The 18,790-nt window shown below is 41.4% G+C and overlaps 1 pseudogene; it reads right to left on the reverse strand.

Annotated features, from left to right (window-relative positions):
- Positions 1-2,686: 2,686 nt before the first annotated feature.
- Positions 2,687-12,051, reverse strand: LOC147726871 (phosphoribosylformylglycinamidine synthase pseudogene; annotated as a pseudogene).
- Positions 12,052-18,790: the final 6,739 nt, after the last annotated feature.

Raw genomic sequence — 18,790 nt, forward strand, 5'->3', positions numbered from 1 at the left:
GAATCTTACACGAGCGGAATACAGTGCTCTCCAAAGGCTAGCGAAGAACAAGGATTTGATGTTCCAGAAAGCAGATAAAGGTGGAGGACTTGTTCTCATGGATTTTATGTTCTACAAACTGAAGGGTGATGAGCATGTGCAGAATGAGGAAACATATGCTAAACTTGAAAATGACCCGACAACAAGTATATCTCAAAATTTGGACAACATTTTGGATAAGGCTGGGGATCTAAATTGGATTGACAATACGACGAAACGGTACTTGAGGCAGATATATCCTAGAAGACCTAAAATGTACTTTCTACCGAAAGTACATAAAAATCTAAATGAACCTCCTTTCAGGCCCATTGTTTCCGGATGTTCTTCAATTTTTGAAAATCTAGGTATTTTCATCGATGCACATATGCAACCATTCATTCAAAATTGGGTCACATACCTAGAGGATACGTCAGATTTCTTGAGGAATCTCTCAACAATCACAATTGATGACAATGCAGATTGGGCACTGTGTACTATTGATGTTGCTTCCCTTTATACATCAATCCCTCATATGCAGGGATTGGAAGCTATGGAGTGGGCTTTGCTAAGATCAGACAAACCGGACGAGCTCAAATATCTCATACTACAGTTATTGGAGTTTTGCCTTCAAAATAGTTACTTTCTTTGGCAAGGTGAATTTTACACTCAACTAACAGGCACGGCTATGGGATTTCCGGGGGCATGTATTTATGCCAACATTTTCATGGCGAAATTTGAGCTCGATTACATACTCGAGGACCCTACGTGGCAGGAAGGAATTGTTTATTACAACCTCGCTGTCCCCCGGCATTTCAGTGCCCAGTAAGCTATATTAATAAAATCAGCATCCCTCTGAAGCCTTCATTGGTTTCCGGTGACGCAGTAGGCCGCATTCATTAGATGTGATCATCCACTCTGTCAGTGAAAGTAGGTCAATCGAAGCATCCAGACCTGTCGAGCCTCTCCTCGGCTGCAGCTCCTACAATCCTTGCAAGTTGGAGGTTATTTAAAGCTCCTCTACCAAACAGCCTGCTGAGAACGTAGCTGCGCAGCCAAGGACTTGATTGCTTCCCAAAGGTTAATGGCTGCCAGACTGTGCTCTGTGTTTCTCCCTCATTACATAATTAACAAAAATGAATAATAACAGGAGGTGCAAAGAGACTCTCACATGGTCCCTAATTATGGTGTCATATTACAACCAGGGCTTCTCCTGCTCAATTATACATGGACAGCGATGAGTGGCTTTTTCTTGGGGGCTCTTACTGTGGTTAGCATTCTGTGCATTAGACAGGAAGTGACACTGACCAGTAGTTATAGGGAGGGTGAATGGCAGGATCAAGCTACCTTTGAACAATAGCATGACCTCATACTCTCCCTATTTATTTTGGGCCTAGGCTCATTGATGCCTTATTAGCGAAACCTTTGTCTCTAATATTTCAGCTTTCTAATCAATATTCACACAGTGTCACTTTTTTTTAAATACAGTTGTGGGTATTAGTAGGTAATTATGAAAGCCTGTGTATCAAGGCCCTCATCGCAAGTTTTGCTCATTGTGCTATGGGGGATAACACCGGGTTGTATACAAATCCAGCAATTATGAGTTTTGTCCCCGGAATAGGGAATAACCAGTCAGCCTCTGGACTATTGTACCCCTGTACTGTGGGTTTTCTCCCATTCCAGGGACACATCCACTGGCATTTTCTGCTTGCTCCGAGAAGGCAGAAGATATTAGTGGAAGGGTTGATGGGCATTGAGTCCTTGGAATGGGGCCATGGCCAGGCCTGGCCACAGTTAGAATAGTGATAAGAAATGTGCGCACTTTGTCAAGGAGCTCTGCAAAGGGCGATGGAGCCCGAAATGCATTGGAGCGACGTTGAATGAAATGATATGTATATTGAATATAAGGATTATTTGAAAGCTTCACTTGATATGAAATGAAAATATCGAAGTAAAGTACTGGTGAATATTAATCAATTGGAACATTAAAACAATAATCAACCTAATTTGAAGTGAGTCTTCTGTCAAGAACCTAAAGGAGTGCCCAATGGCAGGGATGCGTTCATAATGCATGTGCGCACATTTCTTATTATTTGACAACGTATATGGACGGATACGTTACCTGCTGGAGCACCCAACCTTTACAAAACTTAACTGCAAAAATATTAAAGTTTGTGAAAACACTGACCACTCAAGAAAGTGCTGTGCACCTTGCCAACCCCCTTTGGTCTATATTACACAGTTAGAATAGGCCAGGAGAGCATTGTGTGGTCCTCCCCCCGGTGTGCTGCAGCGATCCGGTGGGGGGACCGGTCTGTGTTATTGTCCAAAATCCCTACTCGTCTGCAGCAGCTTCACCACGCGCATATTCGACCCCCGTGAAACAGTATTTAGTGTCACTAGACCCAGAATTGTGGACGCTAGAAATGAATGCCTACTTGTAATCGCCCAGAATGGAATTTCAGCTCTGGGTTACCTGAGGACCTCAGATGAGTTTGTCTTTTGACTTACATGGAGGACATTTTGCTCTCATGATTGTCTAGGCCAGGAAGAAAGGTTCTGGCCCAGATTTACTAACCTTGTATGCAGTCGTTTGTGTTACTGTACTCTTTGAGGTTGTTAGAAATTGGGTTTCTCTTTGGCAGAGGTATGCACCCTATCCAAGCAGGAACTACAATCGATCTTCTGCATCAAGGACAGTATTCTGGACATGCCTGTCCAACAACACAATTCGGCCATCACCAGTGATTTCTCCCACAAAATCGACAGGACACTTCTCACGTTGACATACTTTCTTCAGAAAGTCTGCATCCTGAGGGCGCATATGAAGGGCGTTGGACTCCTGGTACTCTGAACCCCAGATCTCAAGCACACTCAAAGTGGGATCACCTAGCTGGAACTTGCCAGCATAGATCACAGTGCCTGCAGGTTCACTCAACTCCTTTAACACATTTCCATTGCCTCCAGCCCCCTGGTCATGGATACTACAAATAGGGTTCATGTTCTGGCGCTCCACACCTGCCCGGATTGCTCGATTCATCTTCTGCTCCATTTCAGCATCACCTCGCTGCACAGCTCCAAAATCCAGTTCACTGGCATTATCTCCCTGCACCTGTATCGAGGAGGCTGCTCCTCCCCAACTCCAATCCTGTATACAGGTCCTCCAACTTTCACTACCGCCATTCCTGGCTCTGGTTGCTCTTTCTTGATGTGAATGGCTTCCATGGATCCTATGCCACCACTGAACATAATGGGCTTAATCCACTCCCGCCTCTCTCAGCTTGGCAGACACATCCGAAGGAACGGGTAAACCCTGCCAGGACAGGCTCTCCAAATTTGTTGTGAATATGGAAGGGTGCTGCACTGAATTCACATGAATCAAAAATGTTAATCTGGTATGTGTGCTGTACTGGACTAGTGCCTGCAAACTACGTGAAACAAATGTATATGGCCTGGTGTTGTGAGTCACCAGGACTCCAGTACACACTACTTCAATACAATTATTTGACGTTAGTACATTCTTTTTTATTTAAACAAACAATAATCAAGCAATCATTTTGTTCACTTTGATATTTCCATTCCTAAAAACAATATATTCGTATCATTACTTTCACAGAAATGCAAACAAATTCAATGGTTCGTACAACTTAAATCATAATGATTAATCTACACTCAATGCATTTCGGGGCAGGTGCCCCTTCGTCAGGGGTCTGTGTATAGAAAAGGAAAAAAGAAAAGAAAGAAAGAAACCTCATTACTCTTGATGCAAGAATAAAACTGAATACTTTGATGCTAAGTTTCTGTAATCAAATAGCTTCTTACCACGAGTATGTTGGAATTATGAATTCCAATACAACTTCATGAATTTGTGTTATCTGGATGAGGGAAAACGATATAGGGTTTTTTAGTATACATATCTATTTAATAAAATAGACATCAAATAGTCCCTGATATTATGAAACTGTTACCTGAGTAATTATCTGTGAAAAAATCTGAAAAAAAGCGGAAACGAGGGAATACATGTAAGAAAAAACGTGCATGGAGAACACTCAAACTTTTCAAACATGCTCATTAATTGAGCTCACCTGTACTGTAGTCCAATATTTTTCAAGAGCCTAGACAAAAAATAGAACCACAGTCAAGAACGCTGACGAAGGGGCACCTGCCCCAAAATGCATTGGGTGTAGATTAATCATTATGATTTAAGTTGTACGAACCATTGCATTTGTTTGCATTTCTGTGAAAGTAATGATACGAATATATTGTTTTTAGGAATGGAAATATCAAAGTGAACAAAATGATTGCTTGATTATTGTTTGTTTAAATAAAAAAGAATGTACTAACGTCAAATAATTGTATTGAAGTAGTGCGTACTGGAGTCCTGGTGACTCACAAAACCAGGCCATATACATTTGTTTCACTTAGTTTGCAGGCACTAGTCCAGTACAGCACACATACCGGATTAACATTTTTGATTCATGTGAATTGAGTGCAGCACCCTTCCATATTCACTTTATATCACACTGCAACTATAGGGCGCTAGCACCACTTTGAAGATGTCGTTCGATTCAATCGCGGCCATCACAGATAACAGAGCCAACACGAAGGTATACACAGCAGAAGAGGCAAATCAAATTTATAAACTTATCAAGGAATCCAAAACTTTTGATGCACAAGGAGGATCCGTGACACAACAACTAAAACAACTCGAATACCTTACTAGGCGAGAATTAAATCAGAGACTACACTCCACGACGTTTATCCAGTATCACTGTGTGAAGCGTATTCCCAGAGGCCTGAGATTAGCTATAAGACCGATGCTATATAGATTAAACAACAATCCAAAATTAATGGAAAAGTGGTTCGAAATTTTGAATAAATGTTCCCTGGATTTGATCTTACTGCTAATTGAGGAACTCGCGAAGACCATACGTGACTTGGAGGAGGAAATATTTAATGTAAAACGAGATCTATCAGAGAGAATTGAGGAAGATGTATGGGCTAGGACTCTAGAAGATATCAACACACGATTGGATAAATACGGAAAGGAGCTAGAAGAAACTAAGTTGCACAAATTCAAACGTGACACTATTGATTAAAAAGTTAAACGAGGCCTACACTTGGGCGGAAGTCTACGCCAAGAGGAGATTCAATAGTAAAAAACAGCAACCAGCTTCCTCGGATGAGAGTGTAGTTTCTGATAGTGAACTGAGCACTGTGAGACAGCCTTTGACTGCCACACAACCACAAAAATCAACACCGCAACTTTCGGATCAAGCAGATACACCAGCTGGACCGTCATCGGTTTCTTTTTTAGAGAAGGATTTACCACCGAGCAAACCACCGGAGGTTTCAACAACTCAAACTGGAGACAAAAGACGAGAAGAGGACAAGGAAAAGGAAAGGGAGAAGGACAAAGAACAACTGAAAAAGACTGGGCTGCGAAGTCAGACCAAGACCTTATAATCAATATTTCCAGCTACTCCTTATCAAGCTTTCAAAAGAAACTTTTGAACAAAGGTACATCTTTTGTGAGCACATATCACACTAACGCATTGGAAGTTGAGGTAGCATTCTTCAAGTTTATGAGAATCCTGAGGTTGAAACATTTCTTTACAATTTTGAACCCAGTAGAAGATGCGGAGAATGTGGATAGACAGTTTAAACCAAAAAGCAACTTCATGGCACCCATATCCCACAAAACCTTGGACACGTTCGAAATCTTAGTAAAGGCTGATATGAATAGAATTCAGTTCAAGAGGAAAGCTAAGAATTTTACACGAGCGGAATACAGTGCTCTCCAAAGGCTAGCTAAGAACAAGGATTTGATGTTCCAGAAAGCAGATAAAGGTGGAGGACTTGTTCTCATGGATTTTATGTTCTACAAACTGAAGGGTGATGAGCATGTGCAGAATGAGGAAACATATGCTAAACTTGAAAATGACCCGACAACAAGTATATCTCAAAATTTGGACAACATTTTGGATAAGGCTGAGGATCTAAATTGGATTGACAATACGACGAAACGGTACTTGAGGCAGATATATCCTAGAAGACCTAAAATTTACTTTCTACCGAAAGTACATAAAAATCTAAATGACCCTCCTTTCAGGCCCATTGTTTCCGGATGTTCTTCAATTTTTGAAAATCTAGGTATTTTCATCGATGCACATATGCAACCATTCATTCAAAATTGGGTCACATACCTAGAGGATACGTCAGATTTCTTGAGGAGTCTCTCAACAATCACAATTGATGACAATGCAGATTGGGCACTGTGTACTATTGATGTTGCTTCCCTTTATACATCAATCCCTCATATGCAGGGATTGGAAGCTATGGAGTGGGCTTTGCTAAGATCAGACAAACCGGACGAGCTCAAATATCTCATACTACAGTTATTGGAGTTTTGCCTTCAAAATAGTTACTTTCTTTGGCAAGGTGAATTTTACACTCAACTAACAGGCACGGCTATGGGATTTCCGGGGGCATGTATTTATGCCAACATTTTCATGGCGAAATTTGAGCTCGATTACATACTCGAGGACCCTACGTGGCAGGAAGGAATTGTTTATTACAAGCGTTACATCGACGACATATTCATAATATGGAAACGTTCCTCTGCAGAGTTTCTTCGAAACATTAAGAGTCTGAATTTGGCCAATTCTCGGATACAATTCACTCACAGTGAAAGCGATACTGCATTACCTTTTTTGGATGTTCTAGTTGAACTAAAAGATGGATCCATTCAAACTAAACTGTTCAAGAAAGAGACTGATAAGAACACAGCACTACTGTATGGAAGCTTCCATCCGGCAAACCTCATCAACAATCTCCCAGCTTCTCAGTTTATGAGGATCAAAAGGATTTCTTCAAATGAGGTAGAATGTGAAAGGAGCCTGAACCAACAAAAACAAAGATATTTGGACAGGGGTTACCCCAATAAGTTGATAGAGGCACATCTGGATAAAATAAAAGCAATGCCAAGGACAGATCTTTTACAAAAAAAACCCAAGATGGTTAACAAAAGGATGGTTTTTGTCTCAAAATATTCATCTGCATCAAGGGATATCCAAAGAATAATCCTTAAACGATGGGAGATCGTAGCAGCAGAGAAAGATTTTGGATCATTATTTCGTGATAGACCTTTGTTTGCATACAAAAGATCACAAAACCTAAAGGAATTACTCAACAAACCAACGAGTGATATCACCACACAAACATCAGTATATAAAGGAACTACAAGATGTTATAACTGCAAAAATTGTAACAATGCTCTACTTGGTGATACTCTTCTACATCCTCGTACAGGAGAAAAAATACTGTTGAGACACACTACCAATTGTAACTCTGAACATGTGGTTTATTCAATCAAGTGCCCATGTGGATTACTATATGTCGGCAAAACAGACAGGAAACTAAAACTGAGACTGTCGGAACATAAAAGCCGTATCCGAAACAAAAATTTGACTTCACCTCTGGCTAAGCACTGGATTGAAGCGGGGCATTCTATTGCCCAACTAAGATTTCAAGTAATTGAATTGGTTCCACAAAGGTTGGGTGTAGACAATGCAAAAGTGCTTCTCCAAAGGGAGACTTTTTGGATTCGCAAATTGCAAACCCTCATTCCGAATGGACTGAATGATAAACTGGAACTCATTTGTTTTCTATGATGCATACACATCCTGAGCCTTTGGGTTGCCTGACACACAATGATACCCATACATATATATACACACATACTAAAAAACATAATAGGCAGCTCGTTGTCTACTGTTGACACCATGTATTGGAGAATGTAAATAGGTAGGAACTGCTATGACCTGAGATTAACATAGTAATTTGTAAATGATTTTCTGAATCTTTCACTCCTTTCTTCTTTCTTTTTTTGTTTTCTCTTTTTTTGTATACGTTTTTAGACTCGGCATTTAGTGCTGCTTACCATTCAAATATGGCGGCTAATTATCTCATGAAGTAGCTTACGGACGATGAACAGCGTACTTTTTTTGCATACTCGCAGAATATAACACACATTGCGAATATTATACGCTTATTGTTTACTCACACTAATACTTTCTATAATTGAGACTCCAATGAGTGAGTAAGGGTCGCTGCGTTGGTTGAAAGAATGGAACACAAAGTAAGTCCTTCATTTGTATCCATGCGCGGGTTAGCGTGTTTAAATTAGAGAAGGGACTTATCGCTTGTAACGACACTCGGGAAGAACGCTACTACGGGTGGCAGATCGGCTATTTTTTGGTAAGGGTTGACAGCGGTTAGATGACTACGGTCATTTTGAAATAGTTATGCGCTGGCCAGTGTTTAAAAGGCTGTTAATTTTATCGGCAGGATTACTTATTTTTGAGAATCTGGCGAGGCTGGAACAAAGCAACTAAGGCTCGCAGGTAAATTCCTCGTCGTGTAATCCATTGAAATAGTCAATATCAAACGCAAACTTGATTCAGCGTTCTTGACTGTGGTTCTATTTTTTGTCTAGGCTCTTGAAAAATATTGGACTACAGTACAGGTGAGCTCAATTAATGAGCATGTTTGAAAAGTTTGAGTGTTCTCCATGCACGTTTTTTCTTACATGTATTCGCCTCGTTTCCGCTTTTTTTCAGATTTTTTCACAGATAATTACTCAGGTAACAGTTTCATAATATCAGGGACTATTCGATGTCTATTTTATTAAATAGATATGTATACTAAAAAACCCTATATCGTTTTCCCTCATCCAGATAACACAAATTCATGAAGTTGTATTGGAATTCATAATTCCAACATACTCGTGGTAAGAAGGTATTTGATTACAGAAAGTTAGCATCAAAGTATTCAGTTTTATTCTTGCATCAAGAGTAATGAGATTTCTTTCTTTCTTTTCTTTTTTCCTTTTCTATACACAGACCCCTGACGAAGGGGCACCTGCCCCGAAATGCATTGGGTGTAGATTAATCATTATGATTTAAGTTGTACGAACCATTGAATTTGTTTGCATTTCTGTGAAAGTAATGATACGAATATATTGTTTTTAGGAATGGAAATATCAAAGTGAACAAAATGATTGCTTGATTATTGTTTGTTTAAATAAAAAAGAATGTACTAACGTCAAATAATTGTATTGAAGTAGTGCGTACTGGAGTCCTGGTGACTCACAACACCAGGCCATATACATTTTTTTCTCCAAATTTGTTGCCATAGTCTGATGCTCCATTACTGGCCTCAATAGCAACCTCCAGTGGACGAGCGAAGTTCTTGGGATACTCGAAAGATGGGTCTTCCCATGGAAGCTCATAACCTGGTATCAGTAGATTGCCAAAGCAGTATCCAGCAGTGCCTGCGATCACATAAGCACCACGGCCTGTTGACTGGATGTCCCTTATTTTGCCACCTGTACCAGTGGTGGCACCACTGAATGGAGCTACCCCCGTTGGGAACTTGTGTGTCTCAGCTGTGAAGAAATATACTAGAAGTGTAGGGTAGAGCACCGCTTTTTCTACTAAAGATTTTTCGATGTTTTCGTGCCTCCGGGGCTCTCTCCCCGTCTGGAGAGATATTAGTCACAACCTCCGATAGCAGCTATACCTGGTTGGGTATAGCTGACCCCCCGGGCACCGATGTGTGCTGAATCAGCTCTAGGTTTGCCTGTTACTCACATACCAAATTGTTCTTGACGTGTATTTCTAAATAAAGCAATTATTCCATTGGTTCTGAGTATTTCATTTATTCTTCATGAAATTATTTTGTTTTCCAAAATATTATTTTCCGTTATTTCACATGAAAATCCAATGCATTTCGGCAGTATGATCTGCCTTCATCAGGGAAATAATAAATCTACAAATTAAAAAAACACACATTTTCAATTTTGCATACTATACAGTATATTACATCATTATTCCACTTAACTCTTTCAAATTTTACTCTAATTTCATTTTAATTTCATCAGCGGACTTTCTATTTCGAATCCATGAGAACCTCTCATTTTTATTGGGGCTTTAAGATTATCAAGAGTTAGGTATAACTGAATTTCACTCCGCTTCCTAAATCAATTACATGCATTGAGCTCGGTTTCTAACTTTGGTTAACTGCCGTCTATGGTGCGGGTTTCACAAATGAAACTACAAGCCTCGCGTTACGCGCTGGCAATGATAATTTCTAAACGCGTACGCGTTGACAAAAGTTATGCGCTAACTGTTGCTAACTCGGATATGAAGGAGGGTAGCACTCGTATTTTACGCGCTTTAAACAGTCTAAGTTGGTTACGAGTCGGCTTACCACGGCTTTTCTGTTCCTCGCGCCATTCCTCAACGGCCGTGGTAAGCCGACTTGTAACCAACTTAGACTGTTTAAAGCGCGTAAAATACGAGTGCTACCCTCCTTCATATCCGAGTTAGCAACAGTTAGCGCATAACTTTTGTCAACGCGTACGCGTTTAGAAATTATCATTGCCAGCGCGTAACGCGAGGCTTGTAGTTTCATTTGTGAAACCCGCACCATAGACGGCAGTTAACCAAAGTTAGAAACCGAGCTCAATGCATGTAATTGATTTAGGAAGCGGAGTGAAATTCAGTTATACCTAACTCTTGATAATCTTAAAGCCCCAATAAAAATGAGAGGTTCTCATGGATTCGAAATAGAAAGTCCGCTGATGAAATTAAAATGAAATTAGAGTAAAATTGAAAGAGTTAAGTGGAATAATGATGTAATATACTGTATAGTATGCAAAATTGAAAATGTGTGTTTTTTTAATTTGTAGATTTATTATTTCCCTGATGAAGGCAGATCATACTGCCGAAATGCATTGGATTTTCATGTGAAATAACGGAAAATAATATTTTGGAAAACAAAATAATTTCATGAAGAATAAATGAAATACTCAGAACCAATGGAATAATTGCTTTATTTAGAAATACACGTCAAGAACAATTTGGTATGTGAGTAACAGGCAAACCTAGAGCTGATTCAGCACACATCGGTGCCCGGGGGGTCAGCTATACCCAACCAGGTATAGCTGCTATCGGAGGTTCAGCTGTGAAGAAGACATGACGGGTTGACTTCTGCTGCTCAAAGTGGCTGGCTTTGGATGGGTCTGTAGGGTAAATGGATAACACTTCCCTTCCTTGAATCCCACTGCTGTTATCACAGAACTTTATAACATTGTTCGGGTAGCTGCTCTCCTGGGTTTTCATGATCATTTCAAACAGGGATGCCTTCTTCTCCTCCCCGTAAATGAAAAAACCAGTGTTGACTGTGCTCACTGTTGGACTGGACGAGATCAAAGCACTCCACACTGGTGGGATTTCGCTGGACTTTCTGGAAGAGAGCGGTGGAAAAATCCATATCCCAGGAGTCGAATGCTAAACCAAGATCCTTGTTAGCCTTCTCAAGTGCTGCCCGGCCTTGACCCAGCACATCTACCTCAAACACCTTCTCAGGCCTTGCTGTGATGTCGAAGCTCTCAATGGGCTGATCATAGCAACATGCGGTCATAGAGGGGAGCCACAATGGCTTCCGCCTCTAACAGAGATGGACGATTCTGACACTTGATCAGGTACCTTCGTGAGCACTCAATTCGATCCACACTGCTGAGGCCGACAGCTTGACAAACAGACACAGCATTGGTCGATGAAGCAGTGGAGAAGTTCAATCTGGGCCCAATCTCTACCAGAAGATCTGAAGGTTTTGGTGTGAGGAATGAGGAGCTGGAAATAGCATGAGAATAAAAAGGGCAGCCAAACAACCACTGGAGGATCTCCTTCTGGTGGGAACTTGGTGGAGTATCTCTTGTCCAGTTAACATTAAAACACAGCTCCTTCTCCACGCTCAGCACATATTTTGAACTGCTACCAGCACCTCTAAGGATGCACCTGTGACTCGTGTCCACACCACTGGAAGCACTTTGGAAAAAGCGATGCACAGTCATTTTGGGACAGGCCTTAAAGTATGATACAGCCAAATTGTTTGCACAGAGATGAACACGTTCTGTGCACAATCTGTGGATGCAGGTGGCACCTACGAGGCTGCAGCAGTTGCGCTCGTTTTGCTGTACGGAGCCCTCAGAAACCCAAGCGTCAACTACAAACCTAGTCAGGGTAAGTGTAGTACAAACCAAAATTTACCTGTGATCCCCCTCTGGTATCTTGGCAAGGAGCAGCCAAGCTAAACTAACCAGGCAATGTGTAAAGTAGTAGAGCATGCACACAGTAAAAACATCACAAAAGTATGCCACACCGGTTTAGAAACATAGCCAATATTTATCTGAGTAAACCAAGACCAAAGCAACAAAAATCCAACATACACAAGTCAAGGTATGAATTTTGCAAGATTTAATTAAAATACAGTGCTAAGCAATCAATAGCTCAAACTGGGGCTCTCTGGTCACACTTGACTGGGGCAAATCCAGAAGTTCAGTCCAACTGCAATGGAGCACAGGCCAGATACAGGAGTCATACAGACCCACTGACACTACCTTGGAAGCATCGATGCTCAGGGATGATGCATTGAAATACGAAGGAGATGAGTCGCTGTAACAAGCGATTCATCGATTCTGAAGGCAAGCAAAGTTGTTGATGCATCAATGTCAAGAGCGCTTTACGTCGCTTCTGAGGTGTCAATGCTGAACTGCTGGTCTGAAGGCAATGCATTGGTTTGAAGCCACACAGAATTTGGGATGTGTCAGAGTCAGGGGTGCGGTGTCACTAACATTGGCGATGCGTTGTCCGAGACTCATGAGCAGTGGTGATTCAGATGTGCTGCATCAGCAAAGTTGGGACTGTGTTGTCAGTCGAGGTCACTGCATGATGCACTCGGCGAGCGGTGCCCATGGATTCAGTACATACAGAGGCAATGCAGTGATGTTGCAGGAAATGCGCCGATTCTGAACAATGCTTTGGTGTTGTTGCATCGGTTTTGTTGGGTTGCAGCATTCAACACTCACTTCCAATGGCCCAGGACTGGATTTGGCACCATTTGGCAGAGCAGGACACACAGCAGAGGAGCCAGAAGCAGGTGAAGTCTTTGATACCCATGTTACTTCAGTAACAGGAGGCAAGCCCAAACAAGCCATTGGAGAACCTATAGAGATGCAGGATTCATGGGGTAAAGTCCAGTCCACTCGCTCTCAGGCAAGAAGCAGCAGGCAGCAGGCCAACACAGCAAAGCAAGCAGTGGACTGACTGTCCCTCCTGACAGCAGAACAACTTTTTTTCCAGGCAGAATGTCCTCAGCCCAGAAGTGTTCTGAGTAAATGGTGTCAGAGGGCCAGCACTTATACTCCTTTTAGCTGACCTAGGAGTGACGTTCATGCAGGAGAACACAAGCCTCCAGTGCACAACAGGTTGAACTTATGGCAGCACTGCCTGTAGTTTGTGATTACTCACAAGTTGGAATCCATTGATCCAAAACCGAACACAGTTACATGTCTCCAACAACACAAAGCCCTGAGGAAGACCTTGATTAAAGCCTCAGGCCCACCCAGAATGTCAAAACGCATCGCTTAGCTAAGAATTTGGGTGCCCACATCATCTATGTAATGTGAATAACAACCATGAAACAGACTGAGAGGATTCATACCTCATAATCCTATGGACATTTAAATCCTTTTGTGCCCTGATCCCATAGGGCCACTTGGTACCTGAAGGACTATACATTGGAGGGTAATAATATATACCCCTGTGATATTAATCCAATAGTATGACAATAAGCTCCACTACATGTGGGACACTTTAATTAGATGTTTTTCTTTTGGCCATTAAGAAAAGAGCACTGTATATGTTGGACACTTATGTATGTTGTTTGTATTAAATAACCTAAGAAAAAGTATTAATATATGTACAGACAAGTCACGTCATCTATGTGAGGTTTTATGTTTAACTTTGTGGTCTCAAGGTATCATTTATGTGATTTTTTGTCTTGTATTTGTTTACTAATACACTACAGGGTACGAACAAGTCCAAAAGAAAAATTTCTTCTCTAATTTGAGCGTTCAATGTTTTTTTGAATTTTGGTATTTATATGTATATGTCAGCATGTGCGATATACTAGTGAGAGGATATGTATAAGTAAGAAGTGCAGTAAGATTTCCAACAAACATTGATATTGAGAGGCGTGAAATAATTACGCAGCCTTTGAAAATAGTTTAGGAATCTATGATGTAAGGGGTCTCTTGTGCAGGCCCACTAGTATCATTTGATTTACAGACCCTTGGCACTCACTGTACTAGGGACTTAGCAGTAAATCAATTATGTCAATCATGGAGCAACCAATTGTCCTTACATTTTCGACACAGAACATATGCACTTTAGCACTGGTCAGACGTGAAATAGTGTGCAGAGTGCAAAATCCAGCAAAAATGAAGTAAAAAACGGAGGAGGAAGTCAAAAGTTTTGAGGTACACCCTGCAAATAGGGCCATTTCCAACAGTGGTTACCTACAGTACAAAGTGGTGCAAACATCAGCACCAATCAATTCCACATGCTGAAATATTTTGCGCAGAAAGTTGAAGCAAGCGCAGTACCAAAATCCCGCTGGTCCTGATTTCGAGTTTCTCATAATAGTCCAACCCATGCGTAAACTTCTATTTGCCCATGGGTCGGAATTACAAGTTTGAAGATGTATAATGCATCCGATAAATTAATGTATGTGTTATATAACATGACTTTCATTAAATCTCTGCAGGGGAACACATACTGTATTAACTGTATAACGCAGGTGTTGGTGCATTAAACAGCAAAATCTGCATGTTATTCCCCATGAACTCATAATAAATGTTTATTGCATTCGATAAATAGTGTGCACTGTGGTATTGTTATTTATCAGCAGCGATAAAAAAAAAACACCTGGGATGGTAATCAGGCCCTAGTGTCGCAGACCACTAAACCCAATATTATCCACGAAGGGGGGAGTGACAAGGCACAATCAGCACAATCACCCATAGTTTTTCACACAAAGCCAGATCTACTAAAACGTTACTTGGCTATGCAAAATCAAACATACTATAAACAAGGGATGGATGACGCATAGGGATTACACATTTTATATTGCTTACCATTGGCTAGTTTCCATTCCAAATAAGTCCGTATTGGAAGGCGTACAATAAGTAGAAATCTCATGCAAGCAGTTTTGCCTTCCCTTTTTCGCTGTAAGGCCTAAAACAGCTTTTACCTCTTTTTTGCGCGTGATGTTATTATACTTTGAGCAGTTGAGTATTATTTGTGCATACCTTAATTTGTGTTAACCAATAACGCTTGATTGTGTAGACGGGGCACTAGAGATGAGTAGAATGTTTTCCCCGAGTATGGATTAATATTACATTTTTTAAAGCTGGGGATGAGGGCTGTTCTGTCTTCAAACATAAATTGAAAGCCATGACACACCTCCCCACAGTCTCATGCGGATAATTAATATTTATACTGCCGCACTCAAGAAGCCTCATTAAGGAAATATGAGGGCTGGGTGAGTCATCCTGCCAAGTTTCAGTAATAGGCAAGAGATGAATGTGCTGTTTAGTAATAAGATGAGGATATATCTGTGGCACGAGCGTGGGCAGATGCAGCCATTGTCATGGATACCTTTATCACTGTGCGGATTTCAGTAGTGACGCTGCCTTTCTGTTACTCTCCGAGGTTCGCCCGGAGTGTGGAGAAAAACTGGGAATCTTTCTTTTCGACACATTTTTCAGGTTGAACTGGCTTTCGACGTCCTCTGAATCTAAACCAAAGTGCACAATGACAGACAGCATCCTGGGAAAAAGTGGGCTGGTGAAGAGAATTGGCTCTAGATGGCCACGCCAGTGATTACTGTGACTGAAAGAAAGAGACGCTTAGACTATGAAATCAGAACATTCATGGAAAAGTGTCCAAATGTTAGGATAGAGCACAGTCCAAGATTCTTACACTAATAAAAAAAGTGTTGCGAAAACAACGATGCACGCGGATTTCATGAATTAACAGAACTATTGCATAGCAGAGGCTGGTTGCTGCTAGATTAATAAATGACCAATGACCTTGTAGGAAGGAGAAATGCAAGGAATGTATTATTGCCTATTAGTTTAGTAATATGCATCGCTTCTCTTTTGTTGATGTTTTTATTGGAAGTCAGCCAGAAGTACTACTGAACACGCATTTACCTAGCTTTGCGGTCCCAGTCTGACCAACCAACCATTCGATTTTCTGTTTTCTGAACACTGAAACATTGTTACACGTGGAACATCGCATTTGCTGATTTGGTTTCGCTTTATCTCTCCTGGTGCCAAGTGACCAAATTTATAGGAATAGTGAAAATCAAATGGCATGCCTTTGTGAGCTTCTGGTGACATGGCAGAAAGTTATTCAGCAATGACATCACATGTCCAATAATCCAACTGAAGTGAATGCAAATATCTTGTGTTAGAATGCTGTAGAAGTAAATACATTCACCTTTGGGTATTCACATGTATGATGCTTCTGAGCAATCAGTTTCTTATTGGTTCCTGTGTCCGCAGTCAGAGGCTTCAGGGATCGTGTAGCTGACCGTAGGAGCTTCAGGGGAATACTTCTTACTGTGGAGAACATGTACGTTTTCATCTGTGACTTCCACCATTCTCAAATCGGTACAAAATAAATAAGAGTGCTGTTGGCACATACCTGGTTGTTGAGTTTGAACCATTTGAAGCCAGGGACGCACCGGCTGGAGAGTCATCTTGTAAAGCGAGCAGAGCCCTCCTACCAATTCATGATCCTGGCTGAAGAGAACCCACTCAGGGATGTTGAGACTCTGATCCTAGCAGGACTCAAAAGCAAAACAAACAAGCATTAGCAAAGCCACTCTGTCTGGCCTATGTGAGATCTATTGACTTTGTCGCAGTATTTTTTATCTATGTTGTACAGCAGCCCACCTGTATAGCATGGCCTAAAGTGTAAAGAAAAAAAGATCCATGAACTTCAAACATGCTGCACAGCAGCCACACAGCTGTACAACATGGTTTAAAAACAAATTGAAACTCCAAAAAGTTGAGCTATTTTTTTTGTTGAGTTTTATATAGCGCAAAATCGACACGAAGGTATCAGAGTGCTTTACATGAGCACCAGTTGCGTTAGAGACGGATACGCTAATTTTGTTAGGCACGGGGAGATTAGGTGATTTGCCCAGAATCACCGGATGTTGAACGACCCTGCCGAGACTCGAACCCAGTTCCCCAGCTTTGAGGTCGACCACTTTCGTCGTTCTACCACATTGTTTCCCTATATTTCAATGTTTTCTCTGCCATGTTGTAAACCTGAGTGGCTCCATGGTTAACAGTTTAAAAAAATGCTATAAAGCAGCCAGTATTGACCATGTCATAGCACTTCTTTTTTTTACTTTTACCCAGGCTTATAGCCCGGACATAGGCGAGACCTATTGTCTGTTCTTAATCAGCACACTTCATGACCACACATATTCATCGCTGATGTGTTGCCCCTTGCCATGTGTCATTGCTGGTATTGTGTAATATCTGGTGTCTTAATGACTTTGCTTATACTCTCTTCTTCGGCAATTGTCTGGAAAGTAACCTGTTCCCCTGCTGAACAGGCAGCGAGATATGCCACAGATAGTGAGAACCCAGCTTCAGAACCTGACGTGGGAACTGATGCTACTAGATAGCATGGCGGAAATTACCATATTGAGGGAAGCAATGCGTCCATTCCTGAAGGTGAAAGCAACTGACACGTTCGTTGTTGTTGAAACAGCTGACACTAGAGTGGCTCCCCCTGAAAGGCTTTTTGAAATCGTTCTTTTAGTTGAAGGTGTCATACAACATACTGTAAAAGGGGTATTTTGGGAGAATCTAATGACTACTTATGACATTTTGTTGGCAGAGGTTGACTGGCCCCCACCTTTCATATTAGCCGCTCCACAAGGGGAGGAGGGGATCCACCCTAGTTTCTTTTTACTGTGACAAAGCCTGATGGCTCGTACGGTTTGGTATTGGATTACCGGCACTTGAACTCTCATTGTCGGACCTGAGCGGTACAAAATACTCACAGTTCTGCCCTTGTGGATAGTCTCATGCGTAAAAGGTTTAAGACCACACTGGACATATCCAATGACTTTTTCGGCCATAACCTGTCCTCTATTAGTAGTTAATGGACAGCTTTTACCTGCGGTGGCAAACAAAGGAAGTTCAGAAGATTAGCTATGAGCTATAAGAACAGTCCAGGCATCTTTGCCGCTGGCATAGTCTCTCTTTTAGAGAGACTAGACCCAGATGCATGTTCATATGTGAATGACATTTATCTCACAGACGACGAATTATGGCTGCATCTGTGTCGCGTTGACCGCATACTTTGTCGGTGTGCGGACTTCAGTTACAAAATCAACTTTGCAAAATTTCACATTGCAGAGTATACAGTGTTGTTCCTGGGCTATGAGCTAAACAATGAAGGTCGAGGTTTGGCACCTCACTTCTTGGAGAAATGCGCACAGCTGAATGCTCCTACAACTCTGAAGAAACTACAGTCTTTGCTGTTTTTTTAAATTTCAGGCGTACTTTCATTCGCAAATATGCCCAGCGTATCAAGCCTCTTTATGCTTTGGTACAACCAACTTTCAACAAATAATTCTGTCTGACTGCTAATTCAGCCATTTTCCAATCTTTGCAGGCTGATCTTTTAGAATCTAAACTCTTACTGATTCGTGATAACCACACCAGCCTGCTGATAAGAATCGTACCTGAGGCGGTGGGTTTCACATACCTGACTTTTAATGAGGGTGACACAGTCCCTATCGCTTACAAGTCACACTTGTACACTTCGGCTGAGCT

The sequence above is a fragment of the Lissotriton vulgaris genome, chromosome 3_1 (assembly GCF_964263255.1).
Source record: "Lissotriton vulgaris chromosome 3_1, aLisVul1.2, whole genome shotgun sequence".
NCBI lineage: Eukaryota > Metazoa > Chordata > Amphibia > Caudata > Salamandridae > Lissotriton > Lissotriton vulgaris.